The following is a 25,966-nucleotide window of genomic DNA, read 5'->3' as shown; positions in this document are numbered from 1 at the left end:
CCTAAGGGCCAGCTGGGTCTGGCCCCTCTGGCTTCAAGCAGCAGAAAGGCTTACAGTAGCAGCTGATAGCCGACGGGGGATACCACTCTGTGTAGAAATGGGGGTACTCAGAGCTGCGTGAACTCCTTGGACAGGCCAAACAGCGTGGAGGTCACTTCTACTGGTAGCTGTGCAATTCAGGAATGAAGTCTGTTGCTCAGCTCGGACGCCTGACAGCATTTTGTGTGCTCCAGCAGCTTTACTCTGAGCAATGTATTGCTGTCAGGCAGACTGGGGTTTCTTTACCCACTACCTCAGCAGGAACAAGACTAGAAATAGGGTCCGTAAGTGCACTGCAGTTGAACAGAAAATGGTCTGGTTTGGCTGTAAGAATAGTGTATTTGAGGGATTTTGGGTGGTTGTGGGCTACAGGACAACTTCTGTTGGTGACTGGTTTCTGGGAAGGAGAAAAATTACACTTGGTTTTAGGGAATCAGCCCGGGATTCAAGCGACTCTCACTGAGAAAAGGGAAAAGGGAAAGCTTCTGTGGGTAAGAACATTATTTGGCGAGCTGTTGTAAGAGCGATGGAAATCTCTCTTGTTGTAATAAGAGATGGAAAAAAGCAGGGGAGTTACCTCGTAGGAAAAAAGAGCTCAGGGAGCTTGAGACAGTGTCTCAGAAAAGGCGTGCTTTTGCTTAGCATTGCTCTGTGTCTGAGTTTTCCTTGCTATTTGTGCATGAAGCCCTCAGATGGGAAACCCAGCCTCCCCCTCCAAGTGAGGACATTGCCCTAGCAGCCCCTGGGGCTTGGCCTGAAAGGAAGGGAAAAAAAAACCAACAAACAACCAAAGCAGTGCAATGCAAAGCAACAGAGAAAGAAGCATAAAAGAAAGAAAAGATGTTAAATAGCAAGAGGAAAAGCAAAGAAAAACCACACGACATGGAAAGAACAAAGACAACTCTCGGGATGGAATCAAAGAATGCCCTCAGGCATCTGTCCCCTCCCCTGAACCTTCCTACGTCCCAAGAGTTTCTGCCCGGTGGGACCACGTGCAGGACAGCAGGCTTTGGCTTGATGGGCTGCAAGGCCAAAAAGGGCGGCTCCAGGCCCCCCAGAGGATGTCACAGCTGACATCACCCACGCTCCTGGAACCTTTGTGCTGTTACAATCAGTTTCCATGACGATGACGGGCCCTCCACAAGGACAGCGGGCAGATGTTGACAGGCACCTCAGCTGGGAGATGCACTGCCCGCAGCCGCTCGCCGTGCCCTGGGGCTGAGAGCAGCCCTGGCAGAAGACAAGCTCGGCCTCATCCCCTGCTGGATTACGGTTAAGTGCTACTATTTAGTCTTACTACTAACTGCGGACCGTTACCCTTTGGCATCAGATGGTCGGGTTACTGCATTAGATAAGGCTTCACGTGGAAATGCTACCAAGTTCAGTCAGGGCAAAGGCTTAAGGAAAACCCCTAGGGATTGGCTTAAAGGTTACTGTTAGAGGCTAGCGTTTAGGATGAAGAGTTACCATAGTAGGTTAGGATGAAGGGCTTCCCTTCAGTGACAGGTCAACGGTTACCACATTGGATTAGAGCGAAGGATTCGCACTTCGGTTATGGTTAAGGGCTACCCTTTGGTTTTAGGACTGAGGGTGGCCCTTACTTGATGAGGGCTAACCCTATCCCTGTTGCATTTACAGAAAAGGCTTAAGGGCTACCCATTAGTGGGGTTAAACATTACCTGTGTGTATGGCAAACAGATTGTAAGGCAAATAGGTAAAGGAGCAGAGAGAGAATTGCCTTTCCAAAGGAGGAATGAAATACAAAGCTTACCCGTACCCTGGGCGCGCAGAACAGCTCCACTAAGGGTGACCTCCAGAGAGAGAGCCTTCCTCCTTGGGAGTCAGCCCTTACATGGGGTCTAGCAGGGCTGCAGCCAGGGTCCACCCCTTCCGGTCACTCAGGTGAAACTGCCATCACCTGTGCCCCTGCAGCTGACTCAGCACTCGCCTCAGGTGGTCAAACAGAGGGTCAGGCTGTGATTATACAGTTCCCATACACCTGTGTGGTTCAGACTTGTCGTTTATACATTTGGATTAGTGTTAGGAGCTACAATTTCTAGTACAAGAGAAAGGAAAAGAAACGCTACTGGGAAAAAAATACAGTGCAAAGAAGTGAACAGCAAAAAAAAAAAAAGAGCACCAAACTGAAAAAAGAACAAAGAAAAACCCCACGCACATCAAAGAAAGCCAATAACAATACATGAAACAACAACAAACACCAAATTCAAAAACAAGCAACCAACGCTAACAGAACAGAATACACTCTCACGGAAAAGCAAAGATGACAACAGAGTCTGGGAGAGGCAAAAACTCAGCATCTATGCCTGGGAAGATGACACAGAACAATCTACATACACCAATGCCGAGAAAATGGGGCAATAGGCCCGCATGGATCCAGCCAGCTGGAGAAAAAGCCACAAGAGCACCACAAGGGAAGAGGCAAGGAGGCCCAGGAGGCGTGGACCCACCTGGGAAACTCCAAGGAGCTGCAAATGCATCAAGCACGGCAGGAAAGCCCAGAGAGGAGGCTGCAGTTCAAGAAGCCAGAAAGGAACAGACAGAACAGAACAATCAAGGGAGAGAGCACATCAGGTGAGTGAAGGCAAAGGAAGAGCAAGGCCGGGGCAAGGGGACAAGGAAGGCAAAGCCAGGTAAGGCAACCAAGAATGAAGAGCAAGGGAGAAACTCCAAGCAAAGCCAAGAACCATCCTCTGAAAAGGCAAGGAATGCTCTCCTCTGGGAGGAAGAAGCTAATGCAAAGAAAAGGAACAGCTAAGACAAAGAGCCAACAAAACAGACACAAAGACAATGGAAAGCAAAGCAAAAGGCGCACTACTGAAAAGCAATAGGGGAAAAACAACCAAGCAAGGAAAACAAAGCAAACAAAACAAGGTCACCATACTGTATTCCATTCATTTGCTTTACTCGTGTATATCGTGTCAAAGCAAAGAAACCAAACACAGTACAAAGAGAAAAGCACTCACCAATGCTTTGCACTGAAGAGAAGGAATAAATGAAAATTCACAAGCAATGCAAGGCAAAGATACAAAAGAAAAACCAAGGAGCAAAGCAAAGCCATTCCAGAAACAATAACCAAAATAGGAATTACTAAAAAGCCAAGGAAAGCAAAGCAATATCACCCGAAAAGATGAGAAACAGAAAGGAATACCCTTAGAAAGCCGAAATCCAGCCATCAGAGGACTGTGTCAACTCCATGGATTCCAGTGACACCAAGGTATCTGCAACATCAAATTTCAGCCAGGCATCCCGGGCCCTTGGTGGCCTATGACAGCAGCGCTCCTACAGAGTTCATTCTCTTACACCCTGATACCAAAGACATGCTACCTGTGAGTGGCTAACACAGTATCTGGCTGCCACAGGACTTGCGAAGGAGTGACACCAAGTTTTCTCTCTCTAGTCAGCACACAGAAGTTACTTTGGCTGCCTTTGCAGGAGAAGAGAGCAATCTCTTGCCATGCAGGGAGGGAGGACGTGGTGTACTTCTAGCATCAAGTTACATGTGGTCAAGTCAGGTGATGACATACCTGCTCCCAGCCTGAATCGTCACCCTTCCTGAACGCTGTCACTGAAAGCTTGCTGCTATTGTGTTAGCTGATTCTTGCGAGCATTCCCTCCTGATGAGCTTCACATACATCAGGGCTTGGACAAGTCTTAGTGACGAGGGCATCAAAATTGCCATCTGGCCGCAGTGATCATCTGGACACTAGCTTTTCATTACACGTGAAACAATCTTTCCTGCAAGATATGAAGAAGGAGAGAAAACAATGCTCAGTCTCAACTGTCGGGAGGCACTCCTCTGCCTGAAAAATAGATAACCTCATTGCACATACTGCCAAAAGACAGCTAGACACTGTACCGTTCTGTACACTTGCACTGCGTTTGCAAGGATCTGACCAAGGAAAAAATGGTTTCTTCTGCAGCTAGCTAAAACAGGGGCTTCTTTGAGAGAGCAACAGCATGCACACACTGCCTGCAAGCCCCCTGGCATCCTTCTGCTGTGCTTATGGAGCACCTGGAGCAAGCAGGCACTGACTGCATAGCTCGTGGGGGCTAACACTGCTCAGATAACAACCGAGGGCGTGAAGAAATGTGGCAGGAGAAGCAGTGCATTCCTAACGCAGCAACAAAGACTGGAGCACTGCTCAGACAGGTAGCAGAGCTCCTTCATTAGCGGTCACTGTTAACCCCATCCAGTCAGTGCTGAGCAAAATGAGGACTCTGCAAACTGCAGGTAATATTTCCTGCTGGCTCAGCTATAGTCATTTATGCAGCTTTTAGGGCGGTTTGGTGTTTTTTTCTTTCTTTTTCTGTTCCTTGCTTTTGGTGAGATGCTAATAATTCGTGCAAACTCCCCCCATACACAACCAATCGCCATCAGATGATGAGACAAAAGGCTGAGATAAGCCCCACTTCTAGCTATACACTGTTAAAACGTGAAAATAAATCTGTTCAGAGATTTTGCGATGCATATGCATGCAACAAGAAAAGCAGAGGCAGGGAAAAGAAGAGCTGGCTTGCATGGCAGCAGGTGAACAATGAACAAGGGAAAAACACTTGGCTGTAACATTCACACCCGTCTCTCATCCCACCTAAGACCCAGAACACAACAACTTCAAAGTAATACTCTAACTGATCCGTACTGTATTGAGCCTCTAGACTGTCTCTGCTTCTCTGCTTCTGTAATTTAAGCTTCTTTTGTCTTGCTGTTCAGCAGGCAAACCTCACCCTAAGAAGACAAGACGCAAACTATGGGTGGAGTATGTATGTAGCCAAATTAGTAAAAATGCCTTTGATATGAGACAACAAACAGATGTGAGACGATGCTGTCTGAAATGGACCCATACTGACTTGAATATACGTACCAAAACACTAGAAATCACGTTGTTACCATATTGGAGTCTTTCCTGTTCCATCACTTAAGCCGTGTAGAAAGCTGATTCAAAGATCTGGAAGAGAAACACTCACCTATGGAGAGCAGGAGACAAATCCAGCCTAGTTCAGCTGCAGCTGAAAGCTGTCATCAGCCAAAGCCTCAGCACTTACCAGAATGCAAACAAAGCTATTCTTCATGCGTTCCTTTTTTAAGTTGAACACAATGCCTGCCATTAAAAAAGAATAACAATAAAAATAATCCTACCTGGCTTTTCTTGGAATCCAAAAACAGGAGAAAAATCACAGAAACGTGGTGGAATGACTCACACAGCTGGAGTGCTGTGATGGATGGCTAGCGACTTTTCAAAAGAGAGAGGCAAGGCAGGAAAGGCAGTGGTGCAGCCCTCTACGTTAAGAAAGAATGGGAATGTCTGGAAATGAACGATGGCCATGATAGGGTTGAGAGCTTCTAGGTCAGAATAAAAGCAAAGGCCAGTAAGACTGACGTTAGCGTGGGAGTGTGCTACAGGCCACCCAACCAGGATGAAGTGGTGGGCAAGACACTTTAGAGACAGCCGCATGAGGTCTCAAGCTCAGAAGGGGCCAGAAGATGATCCTGGTAGCTACAGACCTACGGTGTCTAACCTCGGTGCCAGGGTAGGTTATGGGATGGATAACGTTGCGATTCATTACAGGTCAACCAGGGGATCAGGCCCGGTCACAATGAGTTGACGAATGGGAGATCCTGTTTGACACAAGAACTCGCCCCACGCCACCATGGCCAGAGGAGACTCCAGCAGCAGCAGCAGCAGGAGCAGATCCCGTGGAGGGAGGAAGCAGGGGCAGCTGGGCCTGCTGTGCACATACACAGATAGACATGTAGATACCTTGTCACTGCTCTTCTGCCTCCACTTTTCTGGGGGACTGGGAGTTTTGTCTTCACACAGGAACTTCGCCACAGCAGCATTTTCCAGTCCGTGGCACCTTGATCCCAGGATGTGCTCCGCACCGTGCTTCTAGGGCATCAACATCTGCTGGTGCACAAAGGCCCCTGAAAGGAAAAGCACCCTTGCACGTTTGCACTGCTCCCACACTCCCCAGAACTGTCTCTCAAATCTCACATAACACAGACTCTCTCAGACTCTTGGCTGCAGCCCAATAGCACAGCATCCCCTCTCTCACCCCCTCTCATGAGCCAAGAGGCCATAGTTTGTGTCCCTTTTTAAGCTTTACAGACACAATCAGGCAAGAACTTCGGTTTGCCCATCCTGCAGCCAGGAATGCTCCAACCTGAGGGGGGAGTGGCCGTGAGAGCAATGTCTCTGTGCAAGTGCAGCTCGTTCCTCCCCTCTGACAGGGGCAGAAGGAGGGAGGCAACAGACAAAAGCAGAAAGCGTCTGCATATCCCTAGTGGCTCTAATTTCCTGCCTCACGCTGGGAAACGAGCTGAGTCGCTGGGCCTCTCCGTTAGGCTTAGCTCTGCAGCTCGGACATCATCTTTACACTCAGCTGTTCCTGGGCATAATGCTCCACACAATGACCCTGCAGAGCCCAAAGGCCTGCCTGCCTGCTGTCACTCACCTGGAGGTTGCAGGGTGCTGTGCCTCTTGGCTGGACCTGCTGCTGCTAGCTGTCACTTGCAAGACACTGAGAGGCCACCTGCTTGGAACTGCAGGCAACAAACACAAACGAGAAAAAAGGAAGGAAGAAAGGATTCTTTCATGTCACAGGCTTTCACAGGCTTCATTAAAACACATTCTGCTGTGGAGCACAGCTGCAAGCATTTCACCTGGGCAAAAAACGGGTGGAGCCTGGCTCCAGCCCTCCCCACCCTCGTTTAAGGGCTGCCTGTCTAAGGGGAAGAATCTCTACTGGGAGATCTGCTCTGTGCTCATACTTTCTGAGTCCTGTTCTTCAGAAAGGGCTCTTTGTTTACTAGCTTGAGTCCTTCCCCACTCATAGGAAAATTAAAACACAAGAAAGCCGCTGGATCAGCTACTGCCTTTCACTACAGTTACCATTTCAGATTATGGATCAAGGTTGAACTGTACAGAGGGAGTGCAGCCACAAGGCTCTGGCTGTGCTAAGCCTCCCACGTGCCCGGGCCCCAAAGCAGCCCCAACTGTGCCTGGTCCTCCTCCATCCTGGGCCCCAAAGTAGCCCCAACTGTGCCTGGTCCTCCTCCATCCTGGGACCACAGGCAGCCCCAACTGTGCCAGGTCCTCCTCCATCCTAGGCCCCAAGGCACAGGCTGTGCCTGGGCTCCCTTTCGTCTGGGCCCAGACAAGGCCTCAACTGTGCCTGCTCCAGCCCGGGCCCCAAATCTGCCCCATCTGTGCCAGGCCCCACTCCAGCCCAGGCCCAAAAGCAGCCCCAACTGTGCCTGCTCCTCCTCCATCCTGGGCCCCAAAGCAGCCCCAACTGTGCCTGGCCCCCCTCCATCCTGGGCCCCAAAGCAGCCCCAACTGTGCCTGGTCCTCCTCCATCCTAGGCCCCAAAGCCTGGGCTGTGCCGGGGCTCCCTCTGGTCTGGGCCCAGAGGAGGCCTCAACTGTGCTAGGCCCCGCTCCAGCTCGGGCCCCCCCAGTGCAGCCCCAACTGCACTGGTCCTCCTCCATCCTGGGCCCCAACACAGCCCCAACTGAGCCTGCTTCTCCTCCATCCTGGGCCCCCCCAGTGCAGCCCCAACTGCACCTGGTCCTCCTCCATCCTGGGTCCCGAGGCTCTACCTGTGCCTGGGCCTCCTTCCTTCTGGGCCCACACGAGGCCTCAACTGTGCCAGGCCCCCTCCAGCCTGGGCCCCGAGGCCACCACTGTGCTGGACCACCCTCCGGCACAGGCCCTGCCCCAAGCCCTGCCCCCTGTGGACAGCTCTGCTCTTTGCCTGCTTGGTTTTTGTTCTCTCTTCACTCTGCCAGGTTAACTGGATGAGTTTCAATGGGGCCGAGTGTCGGGTCCTGCATTTTGGTCACAACAAGCCCAGGCGTCCCCCCAGTCCTCCTTGGGGAGGAGTGGCTGGAAAGCTGCCTGATCCCTGAAAGGGACCTTGGTGTGCTGACGGACAGGTGGCTGAAGATGAGCCAGCAGTGTGCCCAGGTGGCCAAGAAGGCCAATGGCATAACCACAATTCCTGGCTCAGGAATGGTGTGGTGAGCAGGACTAGGGAAGTCATCCTGCCCCTGGACTCGGCACTGGCGAGGCCTCACCTCGAGTCCAGTGTTCAGTTTTGGGCACCTCAGCACAGAAGGGCCGTTGAGGTGCTGAAGCAGGTTGAAAGAAGGGCAACAAGGCTGGGGAAGGCCTTGGCCAATATGCCCTCTGAGGAGTGACTGAAGGAACTGGGGCTGTTTAGTGTGGGGAAAAGGAGGCTGAGGGGAGACCTGATGGGCTGGCTCCCTATTCCACCCAGGGAGCTGGTTCAGTCACCATCCCTGAATGTGTTGAAAACCAGGTGGTGCTCGGGGACATGATTGAGCAGGGGCTCGTTAGAGTTAGGCTGGTATGGTTAGGTTGTGCTTAGACTTGAGGGTCTTTAAGGTCTTTGTGGCGACAAAAACTGCAACCATCTCAAGCCTGGGGGAAAGGGGCTGACCCCAACGGTCACGCAACCCCCCTGGGGGGAGGGGCTCCCCTAACTGCCACTCTCCAGCTGTCATGGCAGGTAAGGCAGCAGGCTTCCCCTGCTCCCATGCTTCAGCTGGCCCCAGCGCTCCAGATCCCACCCCTGTGCCCCAGATCCCACCCCTGTAACCCCGATATCACCCCTGTAACCCAGAGCTCACCCCAGTGTCCCAGATCCCACCCCAGCGCCCCAGATCCCAGCCCTGTAAGCCCGATCTCAGCCCTGTGCCCCAGATCGCACCCCAGCGCCCCAGAGCTCACCCCAGAGCCCACCCCAGAGCCTACTTTGGCCTTTCCCCACAGAGAGAATCCCTCGAGGAGCGCTGACGGTGCCTCTGACGCCCGACGCCATTTTCTCTGAAGCGACTGTGCCGCCACCGGACCCCGCCTGGATGCAGCCCACCATCCGCGGACCGATGCCGGTACCACCCCAAGCCCTCCCTGTCCCCACTGCCACCTACCTGGCGCCTCAGGCCTCTGTCTGGCCTGGGGTACCAGGTGTCTGGGGACAGGCAGCGCGGCTCCCCCCTGGGGGGCTGCCCCCAACTGGGGCTCCACTGCCACCTGGGGGCCTGCCCCCAACTGGGGGGCTGCACTTACCGGTGCTGCAGCTGCTACCTGGGGGGCTGCACCCAGCTATGGCTCCCCCCACTGCCCCCGCTCACTGCTGGGGACATCCCCTGCTGGCAGGGACGCTGCCGCCCCAGCAGCCGATGGGGCTGTGGCCTGGGGCCGTGTTCCACGGGGAGCCCCCGCAGCCCGCAGGCACCTGCCTGCCGCAGGCCCCCGGCCGCCCCGGCCCCCCGCCAGTTCTTTTGCAGGTACCACCACTGCAGGAGCAGGTGCTCCCCGTGCCCTGCACCCTGCCCGCCACCTGGGAGTCGCCGATGGAGCCCTTTCAGGACGCCGTGGTGCTCACGGAGGACCAGGGGCACCCAGCGCCCACCGACGGGTGCCCCCATCCCGCCACGGCTCCGCTCGGCTGCAGCACCGCAGCGCTGGACTCAGGGGGTGAGTTTGGGGGCTGCGGGGCGTGCGGCAGGCTGTCCGCACCGGGTGGCTGTGGGAAAGCTGGCATTGCCCCACTGGGGATGTCCTTGCTTTTCCAGCAGCCACAGCGAGCGCAGACATCCCGGAGGACGTGGCGGACATCCAGCATCTCCTGGCATGGCTCAACGACGGTGAGTTTGGGGGCAGCAGAGCTGGCGGGGGGTTGCTGGCACCCACCCACCCACCCACCCACACTGGGTGTGGGAAAGAAAGCTGGCATTGCCCCACTGGGCATTTTCTGCCTTTTCCAGAAGTGACATCCAAGACAGGCATCCTGTACGACGACGCAGACATCGATGACCTGCTCACGTGGATCAACAACGGTGAGTCTCTCTCGGAGGGGCAGCAGAGCTGCTGGGGGGGTGTCTGCACGGAGTGGGCGTGGGAAAGCCGGCATTGCCATTGCCCCGCTGGGCATTTTCTGCCTTTTCCAGAAGAGACACCCAGCACCCACAGACTTGACAACGATGATGTGGAAATGGACCGTTTGCTCACCTGGATTGACGGTGAGACTGTGCTCCGCAGAGGTGACCCCCAGAGGTGGCTGCCTGCACCGAGTGGCTGTGGGAAGGCTGCCATCATCCTTCGGGGGGATGTTCTTGCTTTTTCAGAAGCGGCTCTGGAGGTCCCCCAGCACAAGCAGGACCTGCCCGGTGTCACAAGAGAGGGGACCAAAGCCACTGCAAACAGCTGCCAAACGCAAGAGCTGATGCAGCGCATCACTGCCACGGAGCCACTGAGCCCTGATGTCTCCAGCAGCCTCGACTCCTCTTCTTCCGGCACAGAGCACTCGGACTCCTCCGGGGCCAGCAGGGAGCTGAGCAACGAGACACATCCTGAATCAGGGCTCCTCAGCAACTCGCTCTGCTGGCAGCCAGCATCCCCTGAGCTGCCCGTGCCGACGCCCCTGGCTGCCCCTGCGCCTCCGTCGCCCCGCACTGCACATCTGATGGAAGAGGCGCGGCGGAGGCAGCCCCGGGTGGTTCTCACCCGCCTGGCACTGCCGACGCCCCTGGCTGCCCCCGCACCTCTGCTGCCCCGCACTGCACGTCTGATCCAAGAGGTGCAGCGGAGGCAGCCCCGGGTGGTTCTCACCCGCCTGGCACTGCCGACCCCCCTGGCTGCCCCCGCACCTCTGCTGCCCCACACTGCACGTCTGATGGAAGAGGCGCGGCGGAGGCAGCCCCGGGTGGTTCTCACCCGCCTGGCACTGCCACCCGGATGCATCTCCTGCCGGCTGGCAGACATGCACCACGAGGACAGCACCGAGCCAGCCAAGTGCCCAGCGCCCGCCTGCACCACCACTAACAGCAAGAGCACCGGGCACGAGCAGCACACTGGCAGCGGCCCAGCCACAAAGAGGAAGCTGCCGCGCTGCCACGATGGCCCAGGCCACAAACACCGGCGCTAGGCCAAGCTGGCTGTGTCAGCACGGTGGGCGGGCAGCAGGAGGACTGTGCCCTGATGGGGTGCCCATCACAGCCCAACAGCGGCTCGAGCGGGAGCGCACCAAGAAACCGGCCCACTTGCTGGAGCAGGAGACGTGGCCATAGCCGACCAAGACGGCTCCCTGGAGCCCTGGGCTCCTCGCTGGCCCCCACCATGCCCAGAGAGCAGCGGCAGTGTTCTGGGGGCACCAGCACCGGCCCCAGCCCTACCCCTCCAAAACTGGGCTGTCCACAAACGGCATCTTGGGCTGGGGCAATGCGGGACTCTGAAGCTGATGGACCGCCAACGGGTTGGACTGTCAAAGCTTTGGGCTGGGAAAAGAAGGCTGGGGGGTGGGAAGAGGGTGGGGAGGGGATGGTTGCGGGGTGGGGAATGGGTGGGGGGTGGGAATTTGGGGTGGGAACTCTTTGGGTGAGAACTTGGGGTGGGAATTCTTGGGGTGCTGGGATCTTTTTGGGGCTGGAAATGAAATGGCTGTACTGTGATATTGTTGGGGTGGGAATCCGGGGTGGGGGGAGGGAATTTGGGGTGGGAACTCTTGGGGTGGGAATTCATGGGGTGTTGGGATCTTCCTGAGGTTGGAAATGGCTGTACTGAGATATTGTTGGGGTGGGAATCCGGGGTGGGGGGTGGGAATTTGGTGTTGGAATTCTTAAGGCACTGGGATCTTTCTGAGGTTAGAAATGAAATGGCTGTACTGTGATATTGTTGGGGTGGGAATTTGGGGGTTGGGAAACTGCTGGGGTGAGAAATGGCTGCCGTGGGAGATGGTTGGCATCAAAAATTATTGGACACCGTAACTGCTGGCACTGAAGATGGGGGGAGGGGGAGGGAATTCTGTGGGGTGGCAATTCTGGGGGAGAAATTGTACTCTGATCACGTTACACTCCCAAGTTGTTGGAATTTGGAGGAAGGAACTGTTGGGGTGGGAATTTGGGGGGCTGGGAGGTTTTCTGCAGAGGGAGGGAACTATTGGTGGGAGGGAGCGGGGGGGAAGCGGGGAGGAGGGTGGGTGGTGAGCAATTGATTGCGGGGTGGGAGCTGGGGGGTGGGAAATTGATTAGAGGGTGGGAATTTTAGGGGGTGGGATCAGAAACAATTGTTAGGGTGGGAAATGGTTGGGAATATAATCATTTATTTGCTGTTTTGTACGTTAAATTATTAAACGTATGGCGTTCGCTTTCCTACACCTCTGCCTGCAGTCGTTTGTGCAGCACCAAAGCCCCCCCCCGTGCCCACCTCCGGGGATGCTGGGGTGGCTGCAGCGAGCCAACAGCTCCTCCACTCTGAACATCTCCATCTCCATCGCTGCTGTCAACGCCTCTGTTGCCTTGTGCTGTTCCTGGGGAAGGAGATGGTCACGCAGTGAGCAGTGGGTGTGTTGAGCTGGGGGCACTGGGCAGTACTGGAGGCACTGGGAAGCCCACTGCAGGGCACTGGGGGGCACTGAGTTTGCACAAGAAGACTCTAGACAATACTGGGAGGCAATGGGAGCTTAAGTGGGGAGCTAAGCAATCCATTTCTCCCGTGGCGGAGACTTTCTCCTTGGGGCTGACCCCCCCCACCCCCAGCATTGCTTGACTCTGCCCTGGGCGCTGTGGTCCACGCATTCCCACCCTGATGCTGTCTCTCAGTGACACATTTGTCACCCACAGACTCACCGTGGGTCCTGAGCTGGGCTGGGGGGTGTCCTGTGAAAGCAACCCCAGTGACAGCCCTGAGCCCTATACGGCACACAGCCCGGAAAACCACCTTTCATGCTGCCAAGATCAGCTTCAGCTCATCACCCTGGGACTCCAGCGGGGGGCTCTGTGGAAGCTTCCCCTGTTTCCAGCTGCTGCTACCCCGTCCTTGTTGACCATGCTTCATGCTCTGGCATACACCTGGAAAGGTGAACTCTGCCATGGCCTAGGAAGAGCTCTGCTCTTTCTTTCTTAGCAATGCCTCTGAACATCTTGAAAGCCAGGAGGAAGAGGCCATGACTGAAAGTCAGAGAGATTCTGGCAGCACAAGGGACCGTTTCACAAGAACAAGCTCCACACAGTCTACGGCAACACCATTTCTTAGCTGCTCTCCTCCCTGCCCCAGTGGCGGTCACACTTCATCATCTCCACTTGACAGGCTGGAGCAGCACCAAGTTGTACTGATGGGTTTCTGAAGGCCCTTTTAACCTCCAGAGGGAAGAAAACAGCCCGAACAAAAAGGGGGCAGCGGGGCTCTCCCTAGGACACCACTGGTCTCAGCAGAGTTCACAGGGACTTCAAACGCACAAAGCACCCACAAAAGCATCCCAACAGCCCCAACAAGGAAGCAAAACAAACCCAGGACGCTCTGCAGGGCTCCCAGCTCTTAGTAGCTCACACCTGCTCCGTGGACACAGCATGCACAGAAACCGCACCTCCCCTCTTCCCCATTTCTCCCCCTGCCATTTCTACAGCCATTTACACACACTGGGGAAAGGCAGCGTAAGGCTCGTGGAGAAGACTGGGTGGACATGACATTTCTCACTCCCCTGCTGCCAGAGCACTGCTCGCCTAGAGAACGACTATTTCTCAAACAAGCACCAACCAAGCACGGCAACAAACAACTGAAATGGCACTTGCCCAGCAAAACAACCAGCCTGCCCAAAGACCTCTCCTCAGAGACTTGCCCAGAAGGCCACAACCATTACTCCCACGTGGCAGGCTTACTCACAGAACAGCAGCCTTCTCGTCACCGTGCATCACCAGGACACAAGCAGCCTGCTGGGGCAAGGAAGGCAATCTCTCCTCAGCATCTCACCACACACGTTCCCTCCGCACTGCTTTCCTGCACAAATACAAGGACAAAAGCCTCACTTCATCCGAGCAACGACTGGCAGCAACTCCACAAAATCCTCCACGCCAAAGCAGCTCCTGCAGATGCACAACGGAGTCCTCCGCAAGGAACACGAGCTTATGCTGCAGCCTCTGGAGAAGCAAGCTGCCTTTGTGGTGCTTGCTCGGGAGGCCTCCTTTGCATCACCTCTCAGCCACAGCAGGAGAGCTTTTCTTCTCCATATCCATGCACCTCGGTACCTTTTCCCAAGTTCCAAAAAGCCAAGGAAGGCAAAGCAAAATCACCTGAAAAGCCGAGAAACAAAGAGGAACACCCTGAAGGAGGGAGAAAAGAGTTCCAAGAATGGGAAAGGGAAAAGTATCAATCACCACATCGGAACAAAACCAAGGTATTGCAACACAGGAGCAGCAATAAAGCAAGACTGACAAAAGAACGGCAAACAACAAGGAAAACAGAGCAAAGCAAAACAAAGACACGAAATACAAGAGTCCAGCACATGAACTCAAGACAGCATCATGGCAAAGCAAGGAAGCCAAACACAGGAAAACAGGCCCACTGCCCCGCCACAGGCATACACTGATCTAGATCACTCCGTGACAGCCAGCTAACACAAACGGGAAGGAAGTAGGAAAGCAGTCTTTTTGGACTTCACAGGCTTTCCGCCTCCTCAAATCTTGTTCTGCTCAGGAGCAAAAAGAGGGAAGCAATTCACCTGGATGACAAAGGGGTGCAGCCTGGTTCCACCCCTCCCTCACCTCATTTCAGGGCTGGCTGCCCCAAGGGAAGGATCACTGCTTCAAATTCTGCTCTTGTTGAGTAGGGTGTGAGCCCTCCTCCTCACAAAGGGGTAAGCAGTTCCATCTTCATTTACTGGACTGAGTCCCTTCCGCTCCCTGGGTAAGGGAAAACTGTGCCTGTGATAGCCTTGGTCTACAGTTGCCATTCTGGGTTAACCAGTGGTACACTTCCGTCGGAGGCCTGGGTCAAAGGAGGTCCCTAAGGGCCAGCTGGGTCTGGCCCCTCTGGCTTCAAGCAGCAGAAAGGCTTACAGTAGCAGCTGATAGCCGACGGGGGATACCACTCTGTGTAGAAATGGGGGTACTCAGAGCTGCGTGAACTCCTTGGACAGGCCAAACAGCGTGGAGGTCACTTCTACTGGTAGCTGTGCAATTCAGGAATGAAGTCTGTTGCTCAGCTCGGACGCCTGACAGCATTTTGTGCGCTCCAGCAGCTTTACTCTGAGCAATGTATTGCTGTCAGGCAGCCTGGGGTTTCTTTACCACTACCTCAGCAGGAACAAGACTAGAAATAGGGTCCGTAAGTGCACTGCAATTGAACAGAAAATGGTCTGGTTTGGCTGTAAGAATAGTGTATTTGAGGGATTTTGGGTGGATGTGGGCTAACAGGACAACTTCTGTTGGTGACTGGTTTCTGGGAAGGAGAAAAATTACACTTGGTTTTAGGGAATCAGCCCGGGATTCAAGCGACTCTCACTGAGAAAAGGGAAAAGGGAAAGCTTCTGTGGGTAAGAACATTATTTGGCGAGCTGTTGTAAGAGCGATGGAAATCTCTCTTGTTGTAATAAGAGATGGAAAAAAGCAGGGGAGTTACCTCGTAGGAAAAAAGAGCTCAGGGAGCTTGAGACAGTGTCTCAGAAAAGGCGTGCTTTTGCTTAGCATTGCTCTGTGTCTGAGTTTTCCTTGCTATTTGTGCATGAAGCCCTCAGATGGGAAACCCAGCCTCCCCCTCCAAGTGAGGACATTGCCCTAGCAGCCCCTGGGGCTTGGCCTGAAAGGAAGGGAAAAAAAACCAACAAACAACCAAAGCAGTGCAATGCAAAGCAACAGAGAAAGAAGCATAAAAGAAAAGATGTTAAATAGCAAGAGGAAAAGCAAAGAAAAACCACACGACATGGAAAGAACAAAGACAAAGACAACTCTCGGGATGGAATCAAAGAATGCCCTCAGGCATCTGTCCCCTCCCCTGAACCTTCCTACGTCCCAAGAGTTTCTGCCCGGTGGGACCACGTGCAGGACAGCAGGCTTTGGCTTGATGGGCTGCAAGGCCAAAAAAGGGCGGCTCCAGGCCCCCCAGAGGATGTCACAGCTGACATCACCCACGCTCCTGGAACCTTTGTGCTGTTACAATCAGTTTCCATGACGATGACGGGCCCTCCACAAGGACAGCGGGCAGATGTTGACAGGCACCTCAGCTGGGAGATGCACTGCCCGCAGCCGCTCGCCGTGCCCTGGGGCTGAGAGCAGCCCTGGCAGAAGACAAGCTCGGCCTCATCCCCTGCTGGATTACGGTTAAGTGCTACTATTTAGTCTTACTACTAACTGCGGACCGTTACCCTTTGGCATCAGATGGTCGGGTTACTGCATTAGATAAGGCTTCACGTGGAAATGCTACCAAGTTCAGTCAGGGCAAAGGCTTAAGGAAAACCCCTAGGGATTGGCTTAAAGGTTACTGTTAGAGGCTAGCGTTTAGGATGAAGAGTTACCATAGTAGGTTAGGATGAAGGGCTTCCCTTCAGTGACAGGTCAACGGTTACCACATTGGATTAGAGCGAAGGATTCGCACTTCGGTTATGGTTAAGGGCTACCCTTTGGTTTTAGGACTGAGGGTGGCCCTTACTTGATGAGGGCTAACCCTATCCCTGTTGCATTTACAGAAAAGGCTTAAGGGCTACCCATTAGTGGGGTTAAACATTACCTGTGTGTATGGCAAACAGATTGTAAGGCAAATAGGTAAAGGAGCAGAGAGAGAATTGCCTTTCCAAAGGAGGAATGAAATACAAAGCTTACCCGTACCCTGGGCGCGCAGAACAGCTCCACTAAGGGTGACCTCCAGAGAGAGAGCCTTCCTCCTTGGGAGTCAGCCCTTACATGGGGTCTAGCAGGGCTGCAGCCAGGGTCCACCCCTTCCGGTCACTCAGGTGAAACTGCCATCACCTGTGCCCCTGCAGCTGACTCAGCACTCGCCTCAGGTGGTCAAACAGAGGGTCAGGCTGTGATTATACAGTTCCCATACACCTGTGTGGTTCAGACTTGTGGTTTATACATTTGGATTAGTGTTAGGAGCTACAATTTCTAGTACAAGAGAAAGGAAAAGAAACGCTACTGGGAAAAAAATACAGTGCAAAGAAGTGAACAGCAAAAAAAAAAAAAGAGCACCAAACTGAAAAAAAGAACAAAGAAAAACCCCACGCACATCAAAGAAAGCCAATAACAATACATGAAACAACAACAAACACCAAATTCAAAAACAAGCAACCAACGCTAACAGAACAGAATACACTCTCACGGAAAAGCAAAGATGACAACAGAGTGTGGGAGAGGCAAAAACTCAGCATCTATGCCTGGGAAGATGACACAGAACAATCTACATACACCAATGCCGAGAAAATGGGGCAATAGGCCCGCATGGATCCAGCCAGCTGGAGAAAAAGCCACAAGAGCACCACAAGGGAAGAGGCAAGGAGGCCCAGGAGGCGTGGACCCACCTGGGAAACTCCAAGGAGCTGCAAATGCATCAAGCACGGCAGGAAAGCCCAGAGAGGAGGCTGCAGTTCAAGAAGCCAGAAAGGAACAGACAGAACAGAACAATCAAGGGAGAGAGCACATCAGGTAAGTGAAGGCAAAGGAAGAGCAAGGCCGGGGCAAGGGGACAAGGAAGGCAAAGCCAGGTAAGGCAACCAAGAATGAAGAGCAAGGGAGAAACTCCAAGCAAAGCCAAGAACCATCCTCTGAAAAGGCAAGGAATGCTCTCCTCTGGGAGGAAGAAGCTAATGCAAAGAAAAGGAACAGCTAAGACAAAGAGCCAACAAAACAGACACAAAGACGATGGAAAGCAAAGCAAAAGGCGCACTACTGAAAAGCAATAGGGGAAAAACAACCAAGCAAGGAAAACAAAGCAAACAAAACAAGGTCACCATACTGTATTCCATTCATTTGCTTTACTCGTGTATATCGTGTCAAAGCAAAGAAACCAAACACAGTACAAAGAGAAAAGCACTCACCAATGCTTTGCACTGAAGAGAAGGAATAAATGAAAATTCACAAGCAATGCAAGGCAAAGATACAAAAGAAAAAACCAAGGAGCAAAGCAAAGCCATTCCAGAAACAATAACCAAAATAGGAATTACTAAAAAGCCAAGGAAAGCAAAGCAATATCACCCGAAAAGATGAGAAACAGAAAGGAATACCCTTAGAAAGCCGAAATCCAGCCATCAGAGGACTGTGTCAACTCCATGGATTCCAGTGACACCAAGGTATCTGCAACATCAAATTTCAGCCAGGCATCCCGGGCCCTTGGTGGCCTATGACAGCAGCGCTCCTACAGAGTTCATTCTCTTACACCCTGATACCAAAGACATGCTACCTGTGAGTGGCTAACACAGTATCTGGCTGCCACAGGACTTGCGAGGAGTGACACCAAGTTTTCTCTCTCTAGTCAGCACACAGAAGTTACTTTGGCTGCCTTTGCAGGAGAAGAGAGCAATCTCTTGCCATGCAGGGAGGGAGGACGTGGTGTACTTCTAGCATCAAGTTACATGTGGTCAAGTCAGGTGATGACATACCTGCTCCCAGCCTGAATCGTCACCCTTCCTGAACGCTGTCACTGAAAGCTTGCTGCTATTGTGTTAGCTGATTCTTGCGAGCATTCCCTCCTGATGAGCTTCACATACATCAGGGCTTGGACAAGTCTTAGTGACGAGGGCATCAAAATTGCCATCTGGCCGCAGTGATCATCTGGACACTAGCTTTTCATTACACGTGAAACAATCTTTCCTGCAAGATATGAAGAAGGAGAGAAAACAATGCTCAGTCTCAACTGTCGGGAGGCACTCCTCTGCCTGAAAAATAGATAACCTCATTGCACATACTGCCAAAAGACAGCTAGACACTGTACCGTTCTGTACACTTGCACTGCGTTTGCAAGGATCTGACCAAGGAAAAAATGGTTTCTTCTGCAGCTAGCTAAAACAGGGGCTTCTTTGAGAGAGCAACAGCATGCACACACTGCCTGCAAGCCCCCTGGCATCCTTCTGCTGTGCTTATGGAGCACCTGGAGCAAGCAGGCACTGACTGCATAGCTCGTGGGGGCTAACACTGCTCAGATAACAACCGAGGGCGTGAAGAAATGTGGCAGGAGAAGCAGTGCATTCCTAACGCAGCAACAAAGACTGGAGCACTGCTCAGACAGGTAGCAGAGCTCCTTCATTAGCGGTCACTGTTAACCCCATCCAGTCAGTGCTGAGCAAAATGAGGACTCTGCAAACTGCAGGTAATATTTCCTGCTGGCTCAGCTATAGTCATTTATGCAGCTTTTAGGGCGGTTTGGTGTTTTTTTCTTTCTTTTTCTGTTCCTTGCTTTTGGTGAGATGCTAATAATTCGTGCAAACTCCCCCCATACACAACCAATCGCCATCAGATGATGAGACAAAAGGCTGAGATAAGCCCCACTTCTAGCTATACACTGTTAAAACGTGAAAAGAAATCTGTTCAGAGATTTTGCGATGCATATGCATGCAACAAGAAAAGCAGAGGCAGGGAAAAGAAGAGCTGGCTTGCATGGCAGCAGGTGAACAATGAACAAGGGAAAAACACTTGGCTGTAACATTCACACCCGTCTCTCATCCCACCTAAGACCCAGAACACAACAACTTCAAAGTAATACTCTAACTGATCCGTACTGTATTGAGCCTCTAGACTGTCTCTGCTTCTCTGCTTCTGTAATTTAAGCTTCTTTTGTCTTGCTGTTCAGCAGGCAAACCTCACCCTAAGAAGACAAGACGCAAACTATGGGTGGAGTATGTATGTAGCCAAATTAGTAAAAATGCCTTTGATATGAGACAACAAACAGATGTGAGACGATGCTGTCTGAAATGGACCCATACTGACTTGAATATACGTACCAAAACACTAGAAATCACGTTGTTACCATATTGGAGTCTTTCCTGTTCCATCACTTAAGCCGTGTAGAAAGCTGATTCAAAGATCTGGAAGAGAAACACTCACCTATGGAGAGCAGGAGACAAATCCAGCCTAGTTCAGCTGCAGCTGAAAGCTGTCATCAGCCAAAGCCTCAGCACTTACCAGAATGCAAACAAAGCTATTCTTCATGCGTTCCTTTTTTAAGTTGAACACAATGCCTGCCATTAAAAAAAGAATAACAATAAAAATAATCCTACCTGGCTTTTCTTGGAATCCAAAAACAGGAGAAAAATCACAGAAACGTGGTGGAATGACTCACACAGCTGGAGTGCTGTGATGGATGGCTAGCGACTTTTCAAAAGAGAGAGGCAAGGCAGGAAAGGCAGTGGTGCAGCCCTCTACGTTAAGAAAGAATGGGAATGTCTGGAAATGAACGATGGCCATGATAGGGTTGAGAGCTTCTAGGTCAGAATAAAAGCAAAGGCCAGTAAGACTGACGTTAGCGTGGGAGTGTGCTACAGGCCACCCAACCAGGATGAAGTGGTGGGCAAGACACTTTAGAGACAGCCGCATGAGGTCTCAAGCTCAGAAGGGGCCAGAAGATGATCCTGGTAGCTACAGACCTACGGTGTCTAACCTCGGTGCCAGGGTAGGTTATGGGATGGATAACGTTGCGATTCATTACAGGTCAACCAGGGGATCAGGCCCGGTCACAATGAGTTGACGAATGGGAGATCCTGTTTGACACAAGAACTCGCCCCACGCCACCATGGCCAGAGGAGACTCCAGCAGCAGCAGCAGCAGGAGCAGATCCCGTGGAGGGAGGAAGCAGGGGCAGCTGGGCCTGCTGTGCACATACACAGATAGACATGTAGATACCTTGTCACTGCTCTTCTGCCTCCACTTTTCTGGGGGACTGGGAGTTTTGTCTTCACACAGGAACTTCGCCACAGCAGCATTTTCCAGTCCGTGGCACCTTGATCCCAGGATGTGCTCCGCACCGTGCTTCTAGGGCATCAACATCTGCTGGTCGCACAAAGGCCCCTGAAAGGAAAAGCACCCTTGCACGTTTGCACTGCTCCCACACTCCCCAGAACTGTCTCTCAAATCTCACATAACACAGACTCTCTCAGACTCTTGGCTGCAGCCCAATAGCACAGCATCCCCTCTCTCACCCCCTCTCATGAGCCAAGAGGCCATAGTTTGTGTCCCTTTTTAAGCTTTACAGACACAATCAGGCAAGAACTTCGGTTTGCCCATCCTGCAGCCAGGAATGCTCCAACCTGAGGGGGGAGTGGCCGTGAGAGCAATGTCTCTGTGCAAGTGCAGCTCGTTCCTCCCCTCTGACAGGGGCAGAAGGAGGGAGGCAACAGACAAAAGCAGAAAGCGTCTGCATATCCCTAGTGGCTCTAATTTCCTGCCTCACGCTGGGAAACGAGCTGAGTCGCTGGGCCTCTCCGTTAGGCTTAGCTCTGCAGCTCGGACATCATCTTTACACTCAGCTGTTCCTGGGCATAATGCTCCACACAATGACCCTGCAGAGCCCAAAGGCCTGCCTGCCTGCTGTCACTCACCTGGAGGTTGCAGGGTGCTGTGCCTCTTGGCTGGACCTGCTGCTGCTAGCTGTCACTTGCAAGACACTGAGAGGCCACCTGCTTGGAACTGCAGGCAACAAACACAAACGAGAAAAAAGGAAGGAAGAAAGGATTCTTTCATGTCACAGGCTTTCACAGGCTTCATTAAAACACATTCTGCTGTGGAGCACAGCTGCAAGCATTTCACCTGGGCAAAAAACGGGTGGAGCCTGGCTCCAGCCCTCCCCACCCTCGTTTAAGGGCTGCCTGTCTAAGGGGAAGAATCTCTACTGGGAGATCTGCTCTGTGCTCATACTTTCTGAGTCCTGTTCTTCAGAAAGGGCTCTTTGTTTACTAGCTTGAGTCCTTCCCCACTCATAGGAAAATTAAAACACAAGAAAGCCGCTGGATCAGCTACTGCCTTTCACTACAGTTACCATTTTAGGTTATGGATCAAGGTTGAACTGTACAGAGGGAGTGCAGCCACAAGGCTCTGGCTGTGCCAAGCCTCCCACATGCCCGGGCCCCAAAGCAGCCCCAACTGCACCTGGTCCTCCTCCCTCCTGGGCCCCGAGGCTCTACCTGTGCCTGGGCCTCCTTCCTTCTGGGCCCACACGAGGCCTCAACTGTGCCAGGCCCCCTCCAGCCTGGGCCCCGAGGCCACCACTGTGCTGGACCACCCTCCGGCACAGGCCCTGCCCCAAGCCCTGCCCCCTGTGGACAGCTCTGCTCTTTGCCTGCTTGGTTTTTGTTCTCTCTTCACTCTGCCAGGTTAACTGGATGAGTTTCAATGGGGCCGAGTGTCGGGTCCTGCATTTTGGTCACAACAAGCCCAGGCGTCCCCCCAGTCCTCCTTGGGGAGGAGTGGCTGGAAAGCTGCCTGATCCCTGAAAGGGACCTTGGTGTGCTGACGGACAGGTGGCTGAAGATGAGCCAGCAGTGTGCCCAGGTGGCCAAGAAGGCCAATGGCATAACCACAATTCCTGGCTCAGGAATGGTGTGGTGAGCAGGACTAGGGAAGTCATCCTGCCCCTGGACTCGGCACTGGCGAGGCCTCACCTCGAGTCCAGTGTTCAGTTTTGGGCACCTCAGCACAGAAGGGCCGTTGAGGTGCTGAAGCAGGTTGAAAGAAGGGCAACAAGGCTGGGGAAGGCCTTGGCCAATATGCCCTCTGAGGAGTGACTGAAGGAACTGGGGCTGTTTAGTGTGGGGAAAAGGAGGCTGAGGGGAGACCTGATGGGCTGGCTCCCTATTCCACCCAGGGAGCTGGTTCAGTCACCATCCCTGAATGTGTTGAAAACCAGGTGGTGCTCGGGGACATGATTGAGCAGGGGCTCGTTAGAGTTAGGCTGGTATGGTTAGGTTGTGCTTAGACTTGAGGGTCTTTAAGGTCTTTGTGGCGACAAAAACTGCAACCATCTCAAGCCTGGGGGAAAGGGGCTGACCCCAACGGTCACGCAACCCCCCTGGGGGGAGGGGCTCCCCTAACTGCCACTCTCCAGCTGTCATGGCAGGTAAGGCAGCAGGCTTCCCCTGCTCCCATGCTTCAGCTGGCCCCAGCGCTCCAGATCCCACCCCTGTGCCCCAGATCCCACCCCTGTAACCCCGATATCACCCCTGTAACCCAGAGCTCACCCCAGTGTCCCAGATCCCACCCCAGCGTCCCAGATCTCACTCCAGCGCCCCAGATCCCAGCCCTGTAAGCCCGATCTCAGCCCTGTGCCCCAGATCGCACCCCAGCGCCCCAGAGCTCACCCCAGAGCCCACCCCAGAGCCTACTTTGGCCTTTCCCCACAGAGAGAATCCCTCGAGGAGCGCTGACGGTGCCTCTGACGCCCGACGCCATTTTCTCTGAAGCGACTGTGCCGCCACCGGACCCCGCCTGGATGCAGCCCACCATCCGCGGACCGATGCCGGTACCACCCCAAGCCCTCCCTGTCCCCACTGCCACCTACCTGGCGCCTCAGGCCTCTGTCTGGCCTGGGGTACCAGGTGTCTGGGGACAGGCAGCGCGGCTCCCCCCTGGGGGGCTGCCCCCAACTGGGGCTCCACTGCCACCTGGGGGCCTGCCCCCAACTGGGGGGCTGCACTTACCGGTGCTGCAGCTGCTACCTGGGGGGCTGCACCCAGCTATGGCTCCCCCCACTGCCCCCGCTCACTGCTGGGGACATCCCCTGCTGGCAGGGACGCTGCCGCCCCAGCAGCCGATGGGGCTGTGGCCTGGGGCCGTGTTCCACGGGGAGCCCCCGCAGCCCGCAGGCACCTGCCTGCCGCAGGCCCCCGGCCGCCCCGGCCCCCCGCCAGTTCTTTTGCAGGTACCACCACTGCAGGAGCAGGTGCTCCCCGTGCCCTGCACCCTGCCCGCCACCTGGGAGTCGCCGATGGAGCCCTTTCAGGACGCCGTGGTGCTCACGGAGGACCAGGGGCACCCAGCGCCCACCGACGGGTGCCCCCATCCCGCCACGGCTCCGCTCGGCTGCAGCACCGCAGCGCTGGACTCAGGGGGTGAGTTTGGGGGCTGCGGGGCGTGCGGCAGGCTGTCCGCACCGGGTGGCTGTGGGAAAGCTGGCATTGCCCCACTGGGGATGTCCTTGCTTTTCCAGCAGCCACAGCGAGCGCAGACATCCCGGAGGACGTGGCGGACATCCAGCATCTCCTGGCATGGCTCAACGACGGTGAGTTTGGGGGCAGCAGAGCTGGCGGGGGGTTGCTGGCACCCACCCACCCACCCACCCACACTGGGTGTGGGAAAGAAAGCTGGCATTGCCCCACTGGGCATTTTCTGCCTTTTCCAGAAGTGACATCCAAGACAGGCATCCTGTACGACGACGCAGACATCGATGACCTGCTCACGTGGATCAACAACGGTGAGTCTCTCTCGGAGGGGCAGCAGAGCTGCTGGGGGGGTGTCTGCACGGAGTGGGCGTGGGAAAGCCGGCATTGCCATTGCCCCGCTGGGCATTTTCTGCCTTTTCCAGAAGAGACACCCAGCACCCACAGACTTGACAACGATGATGTGGAAATGGACCGTTTGCTCACCTGGATTGACGGTGAGACTGTGCTCCGCAGAGGTGACCCCCAGAGGTGGCTGCCTGCACCGAGTGGCTGTGGGAAGGCTGCCATCATCCTTCGGGGGGATGTTCTTGCTTTTTCAGAAGCGGCTCTGGAGGTCCCCCAGCACAAGCAGGACCTGCCCGGTGTCACAAGAGAGGGGACCAAAGCCACTGCAAACAGCTGCCAAACGCAAGAGCTGATGCAGCGCATCACTGCCACGGAGCCACTGAGCCCTGATGTCTCCAGCAGCCTCGACTCCTCTTCTTCCGGCACAGAGCACTCGGACTCCTCCGGGGCCAGCAGGGAGCTGAGCAACGAGACACATCCTGAATCAGGGCTCCTCAGCAACTCGCTCTGCTGGCAGCCAGCATCCCCTGAGCTGCCCGTGCCGACGCCCCTGGCTGCCCCTGCGCCTCCGTCGCCCCGCACTGCACGTCTGATCCAAGAGGTGCAGCGGAGGCAGCCCCGGGTGGTTCTCACCCGCCTGGCACTGCCGACCCCCCTGGCTGCCCCCGCACCTCTGCTGCCCCACACTGCACGTCTGATGGAAGAGGCGCGGCGGAGGCAGCCCCGGGTGGTTCTCACCCGCCTGGCACTGCCACCCGGATGCATCTCCTGCCGGCTGGCAGACATGCACCACGAGGACAGCACCGAGCCAGCCAAGTGCCCAGCGCCCGCCTGCACCACCACTAACAGCAAGAGCACCGGGCACGAGCAGCACACTGGCAGCGGCCCAGCCACAAAGAGGAAGCTGCCGCGCTGCCACGATGGCCCAGGCCACAAACACCGGCGCTAGGCCAAGCTGGCTGTGTCAGCACGGTGGGCGGGCAGCAGGAGGACTGTGCCCTGATGGGGTGCCCATCACAGCCCAACAGCGGCTCGAGCGGGAGCGCACCAAGAAACCGGCCCACTTGCTGGAGCAGGAGACGTGGCCATAGCCGACCAAGACGGCTCCCTGGAGCCCTGGGCTCCTCGCTGGTCCCCCACCATGCCCAGAGAGCAGCGGCAGTGTTCTGGGGGCACCAGCACCGGCCCCAGCCCTACCCCTCCAAAACTGGGCTGTCCACAAACGGCATCTTGGGCTGGGGCAATGCGGGACTCTGAAGCTGATGGACCGCCAACGGGTTGGACTGTCAAAGCTTTGGGCTGGGAAAAGAAGGCTGGGGGGTGGGAAGAGGGTGGGGAGGGGATGGTTGCGGGGTGGGGAATGGGTGGGGGGTGGGAATTTGGGGTGGGAACTCTTTGGGTGAGAACTTGGGGTGGGAATTCTTGGGGTGCTGGGATCTTTTTGGGGTTGGAAATGAAATGGCTGTACTGTGATATTGTTGGGGTGGGAATCCGGGGTGGGGGGAGGGAATTTGGGGTGGGAACTCTTGGGGTGGGAATTCATGGGGTGTTGGGATCTTCCTGAGGTTGGAAATGGCTGTACTGAGATATTGTTGGGGTGGGAATCCGGGGTGGGGGGTGGGAATTTGGTGTTGGAATTCTTAAGGCACTGGGATCTTTCTGAGGTTAGAAATGAAATGGCTGT

General features: G+C 54.5%; 2 long non-coding RNA genes across 6 annotated transcripts; both read right to left on the bottom strand.

The window, feature by feature from the left end:
* Nucleotides 1-3,114: 3,114 nt before the first annotated feature.
* Nucleotides 3,115-5,402, bottom strand: LOC121107150. 3 transcript variants are annotated; one of them, XR_006931723.1, is made up of 4 exons: nucleotides 4,923-5,402; nucleotides 4,701-4,786; nucleotides 3,585-3,795; nucleotides 3,115-3,363 (listed from the first exon to the last, which is right to left on the bottom strand). It is a non-coding gene; the product is annotated as an uncharacterized LOC121107150 (long non-coding RNA). The 3 variants fall into 3 exon arrangements; XR_006931722.1 differs by lacking the exon at nucleotides 4,701-4,786 and having other exon boundaries at nucleotides 4,923-5,025; nucleotides 5,104-5,161; XR_006931721.1 differs by lacking the exon at nucleotides 4,701-4,786.
* Nucleotides 5,403-17,981: 12,579 nt separating this feature from the next.
* On the bottom strand, nucleotides 17,982-20,269 carry LOC121107175. 3 transcript variants are annotated; one of them, XR_006931740.1, is made up of 4 exons: nucleotides 19,970-20,269; nucleotides 19,789-19,891; nucleotides 19,567-19,652; nucleotides 17,982-18,661 (listed from the first exon to the last, which is right to left on the bottom strand). It is a non-coding gene; the product is annotated as an uncharacterized LOC121107175 (long non-coding RNA). The 3 variants fall into 3 exon arrangements; XR_005840835.2 differs by having other exon boundaries at nucleotides 19,789-20,269; XR_005840834.2 differs by lacking the exon at nucleotides 19,567-19,652.
* Nucleotides 20,270-25,966: the final 5,697 nt, after the last annotated feature.

The sequence above is a fragment of the Gallus gallus genome, chromosome 18, assembly GCF_016699485.2.
Source record: "Gallus gallus isolate bGalGal1 chromosome 18, bGalGal1.mat.broiler.GRCg7b, whole genome shotgun sequence".
NCBI lineage: Eukaryota > Metazoa > Chordata > Aves > Galliformes > Phasianidae > Gallus > Gallus gallus.
The sequence above is the reverse complement of the archived record's forward strand: the minus strand, read 5'-3'. Positions and strand labels throughout refer to the sequence as shown.